At 38.5% G+C, this 5805-nt stretch overlaps 1 pseudogene; it reads right to left on the bottom strand.

Moving 5' to 3' along the window:
- Positions 1-2447: 2447 nt before the first annotated feature.
- Positions 2448-2657, bottom strand: LOC133753835 (U2 spliceosomal RNA; annotated as a pseudogene).
- Positions 2658-5805: the final 3148 nt, after the last annotated feature.

Below are 5805 nucleotides of genomic sequence, written 5' to 3'. Positions count from 1 at the left end.
ACTCTTAAATATGCTGAATTCATTTTTTTGGATAAATTCCCAGGAGTGGGATAGCTGGATCATATGACAGGTATAGTCTGCACTTGATATTAGTCAAAAGTCTGAGAAGCAATATATATTCAGATTTCTGAGGTATCATCATACTGTCTTCCACAGTGGCTATACCAATTTACATTCCCACCAACAGTGGATTAGGGTACCTTTTCCCCCACATTCTCATCAGCATTTGTTGTTTGTTGATTTGTATATGAAAGCCATTTTAATGGGGAAATCTGAAGCCTCATTGTTGTTTTGATTGCATTTCCCTAGTGGCTAGTGATCTTGAACATTTTTTTATGTGTCTGTTGGCCATTTGGATTTCCTATTTGAAAAATGCCTGTTTAAGTCCTTTCCCCATTTCTTAACTGGATTGTTTGCTTTGTTGTTGTTCAGTTTATTGAGCTCTTTATAGATTCTGGATATTAATCCTTTATCAGTTGCATAGTTTGCAAATATTTTCTCCCATTCTGTTGGTTGCCTCTTCATTTTGCTGAGTGTTTCTTTTGCAGTGCAGAAGCTTCTCAATTTGATGTAATTCCATTTGTCAATTTGTCTTTGATTGCCTGTGATCTGGGTTTTTTTTAAAGAAGTCTTTGCTTATTCCAATGTTTTTCAGCGTTTCCCCAATGTTCTCTAGTCATTTGGTGGTGTTGGGTCATAGATTTAGGCCCTTGATCCATTTTGAGTAGATTTTTGTATAAGGTGTAAGGGAAGGGTATTATTTCATTCTTTTGCATGTGGAGATCCAGTTTTCCCAGAACCATTTGAGAAGAGACTGTCCTTGCTCCAGAGATTGATTTTAGCTCCTTTATCTAAGACACGTTGGTTTTAGATGTATGGATATTTTTTCTGGCATCTCTATTCTGTTCCATTGGTCTATCTATCTGTTTTTATGCCAGTACCAGGCTGTTTTGATTATAACTTCCCGTGTAGTATTTCTTGAAATTAGACATTGTGATGCCTCTGGCCTTGTTTTTGTTGCAAAAGATTGCTTTAGCTATTACTGATCTCTTGTGTTTCCATATTAAGTTTAGTATTATTTTTTCTAGACTGGATGAGAATATCATTGGTATTTTTATGGGGATTGCATTGAACTGTAAATTGCTTTGGACAGTATGGGCATTTTGATCATACTGACTCTTCAATATGAACATGGAAGATCTTTTTTTCATTTTTTGTGTCCTCTTCTACTTATTTCTTTAAAAAATGTTTTGTAATTCTCATTGTGGAGATCTTTGGCTTCGTTGGTTACATTTCTTCCATGGTATTAAATATTTTGTGAACAGTATTGATCTTAGAAATTCTGTCTCAGCCATGATATTGTCTGTGTATACAAAGGTATTGATTTTTGTATGTTACTTTTATACACTGCCACTTTATCAAATTCTTTTATGAGTTCCAATAGTCTATTTGTGGATTCTTTGGTTCTTCTATATATAGAATTATGTCATCTGCAAATAGTGATAGTTTAACTTTCTTCTTAATGATTTGTATGCCTTTGATTTCTTTTTCTTATCTAATGGCTCTGGCTAAAACTTTCAGGAGTATATTGAATAGCAGTGGTGAGAGTGGCATCCCTGTCTGGTTCCAGACCTTAGGGGGAATGCTTCCAACTTTTCCCCACTCAATAAGATTCTGGCCTTGGATTTGTCATAACTTGCCTCAGTTTTCTTGAGGAATATTCCTTCTATACCCAATTTGCTTAAGGTTTTCATCATGAAAGGATGTTGTATTTTATCAAATGTTTTCTTGCATCTATAGAAATAATCATATGGTTTTTGTTCTTCAGTTTGTTAATGTGATGTATTACATTTATTGACTACTTAGAAGCAATCAGAAACAGATTCAAGATCTGAATGAAAAGCACACCCAAGAAATAGAGATTTAAAGAGTAGCCAGAAGCCGGTGCCGTGGCTCAATAGGCTAATCCTCCACCTACGGCGCTGGCACACCGGGTTCTAGTCCCGGTTGGGGCGCCGGATTCTGTCCCAGTTGCCCCTCTTCCAGGCCAGCTCTCTGCTGTGGCCTAGGAGTGCAGTGGAGGATGGCCCAAGTGCTTGGGCCCTGCACTCCATGGGAGACTAGGAGAAGCACCTGGCTCCTGCCATCAGATCAGTGTGGTGCGCTGGCCGCAGTACACCAGCTGTGGCGGCCATTGGGGAGTGAACCAACGGAAAAGGAAGACCTTTCTCTCTGTCTCTCTCTCTCACTATCCACTCTGCCTGTCAAAAAAAAGAGTAGCCAGAATGAAAAATACTGGAAAATGAAAAATTCAATTGACCAAATGAAAAATGCCATGGAATCCCTCTATTCTATCTGTAGTTCTCACTCTACTGAGAGTAAAGGGAATTCGAACTTTGTTTGGGTGTGGGGAGGGTAGGGGACAGTTAATTTCTCCTCCAGCCTGAAGATACTATGAGTTTGTAGCCATTTCTGTTTTTGATTCAGTCATAAATGGAGAACACCTGGCAAGCCAAGAGCTTCTCCATGGACTTATGGAGATTTTGTGTGTGCATGTGAGTGTCTTTCCATTGATTGGAAGGTAAAGGCTTCCCGTTGAGGCTGGAAATGTATCTCATTTTCTACACTTGATCTTAGTCAAAAGGCCGAGAAGCGATGGAAATGTATCTCATTTTCTAAAACAAATCCAAAGACAAAGAGAAATGAAGGTTTAATTGGAAAAGGTTTTTTTGAGTGTAGGGAGTGGGGGTCAGTGGAGAATGAGCCTTTGCCTCTGGCAAGATGAGCTTAGTAATGAATAGGTCTTGGATGCCATGAGGCATACTGGCATAGGGATGGGGAAACAGGTGATTTCTGTGTAATCCCAGATTCCACAGAGACATAGTGAGTTGGAGGGTTGAGATGATAAAGAAAGGGGGACAAGCAACAGTGTTAATAAAGTAAGTGTGAAAAGGATCTTGGCTCACAGAAAAAGGAATTTGGCAGTGTAGTGGAGAAGAGGAACTTGCCAGCTTTATATACCAACTACTGAACAAATGTTAAATATTGCTTGCTGTGAATTAAACTTCTCAATATAAGTTGGTGCCAAGAATATTCAGCAAGATGTGGTGTATGGGCAAAAAATACCATCAGTGTAGTGTAATAGATATGTTTAGGTATAATACACACTAAATAATGTAGATTATTCATAAAAGTCTTACTGTAAGTGCTTATTGATAGTTAAAGACAAAGGGATGTTTGTATGTGTGTGTGTGTGTGTGTGTCTGTGTGGCAGAGTGGTAGTTCTCAAGGTGGTTAGAGGTATATGTTTTTTTTTCATTTATTAAACTTTTATTTAATGAATATAAATTTCCAAAGTACAGCTTATGGATTACAATGGCTTCCACCCTCCCATAACTTCCATCCCACCCGCAACCCTCCCCTTTCCCGCTCACTCTCCCCTTCCATTCACATAAAGATTCATTTTCAATTCTCTTTATATACAGAAGATCAGTTTAGTATATAATAAGTAAAGATTTCAACAGTTTGCCCCCATATAGCAACACAAAGTGAAAAAAAAATACTGTTGGAGTACTAGTTATAGCATTAAATAACAGTGTACAGCACATAAAAGACAGAGATCCTACATAATATTTTTTTAAAAATTAATTTTCTATGCCATTTCTAATTTAACACCAGGTTTTTTTTCATTTGCAATTATCTTTATATACAGAAGATTGATTCAGTATATAATTAGTAAAGATTTCATCAGTTTGCACCCACACAGAAACACAAAGTGTAAAAATACTGTTTCAGTACTAGTTATAACATTCCTGCACATTAGACAACACATTAAGGACTTATCCCACATGGGACGTAAGTACACAGTGACTCCTGTTGCTGACTTAACAATTTGACACTCCTGTTCATGGCGTCAGTAATCTCCCTAGGCTCTAGTCATGAGTTGCCAGGGCTATGGAAACCTTTAGAGTTCGCTGACTTTGATCTTATTCCGATAGGGTCATAGTCAAAGTGGAAGTTCTCTCCTTCCTTCAGAGAAAGGTACCTCCTTCTTTGATGGTCCCGTTCTTTCCACTGGGATCTCACAGAGATCTTTCATTTAGGTCTTCTTCTTTTTTTTCTTTTCCATGGTGTCTTGGCTTTCTATGCCTACAATACTCTCATGGGCTCTTGAGCCAGATCCGAATGCCTTAAGGGCTGATTCTGAGGCCAGAGTTCTGTTTAGGACATCTGCCATTTTATGAGTCTGCTGTGTATCCCGCTTCCCATGATGGATCCTTCTCTCCCTTTTTAATTCTATCAGTTAGTATTAGCAGACACTTGTCTTGTTTGTGTGATCCCTTTGACTCTTAGACCTATCAGAGTCATCAATTGTGAACTGAAATTGATCACTTGGACTAGTGAGATGGCATTGGTACATGCCACCTTGATGGGATTGTATTGGAATCCCCTGGCACATTTCTAACTCCACCATCTGGGGCAAGTCCGATTGAGCATATCCCAAATTGTACATCTCCTCCCTCTCTTTTTCCACTCTTATATTTAACAGGGCTCATTTTCAGTTAAAATTTAAACACCTAAGAAATATTGTGTTTTAAATACAGAGTTCAACCACTAGTACTAGAACAACAACAACAACAACAAACACTAAAAAGGATAAAGTATTACATTGTACATCTAAAGTCAGGACAAGAGCTGATCAGTTCATTGTTTCTTATAGTGCCCATTTCACTTAACAGGTTTCCCCTTTGGTGCTCAGTTGTCGCCGATCAGGGAAAACAAATGATATTTGTCTCTTTGGGACTGGCTTAATTCACTCAGCATGATGTTTTCCAGATTCCTCCATCTTGTTGCAAATGACCGGGTTTCATTGTTTCTTACTGCTGTATAGTATTCTATGGAGTACATGTCCCATACTTTCTTTATCCAGTCTACTGTTGATGGGCATTTGGGTTGGTTCCAGGTCTTAGCTATTGTGAATTGGGCTGCAATAAACATTAATGTGCAGATGGCTTTTTTATTTGCCAAATTAATTTCCTTTGGGTAAATTCCAAGGAGTGGGATGGCTGGGTTGTATGGTAGGGTTATGTTCAGGTTTCTGAGGAATCTCCAGACTGACTTCCATAGTGGCCTAACCAGTTTGCATTCCCACCAACAGTGGGTTAGTGTCCCTTTTTCCCCACATCCTCTCCAGCATCTATTGTTGGTAGATTTCTGGATGTGAGCCATTCTCACCGGGGTGAGGTGAAACCTCATTGTGGTTTTGATTTGCATTTCTCTGATTGCTAGTGATCTTGAACATTTTTTCATGTGTCTGTTGGCCATTTGGATTAACTCTTTTGAAAAATGACTATTGAGGTCCTTGGCCTATCTCTTCAGTGGGTTGTTTGTTCTGTTTTTGTGGATTTTCTTGATTTCTATGTAGATTCTGGTTATCAACCCTTTATCTGTAGTATAGTTTGCAAATATTTTTTCCCATTCTGTTGGTTGCCTCTTCACTTTCCTGTTTCTTTTGAAGTACAGAAACTTCTCAATTTGATGTAATCCCAAAGGTTAATTTTGGTTTTGACTGCCTGTGCTTCTGGGGTCTTTTCCAAGAAGTCTTTGCCTGTACCTATATCTTGCAGGGTTTCTCCAATGCTCTCTAATAATTTGATGGTTTCAGGTTGTAGATTTAATTCTTTAATCCATGTTGAGTGGATTTTTGTGTAAGGTGAAAGGTATGGGTCTTGCTTCAAGCTTCTGCACGTGGAAATCCAATTTTCCCAGCACCATTTATTGAATAGACTGTCCTTATTTCAGGGA

This window comes from Lepus europaeus, chromosome X (genome assembly GCF_033115175.1).
Source record: "Lepus europaeus isolate LE1 chromosome X, mLepTim1.pri, whole genome shotgun sequence".
Taxonomy (NCBI): domain Eukaryota; kingdom Metazoa; phylum Chordata; class Mammalia; order Lagomorpha; family Leporidae; genus Lepus; species Lepus europaeus.
The sequence above is the reverse complement of the archived record's forward strand: the minus strand, read 5'-3'. Positions and strand labels throughout refer to the sequence as shown.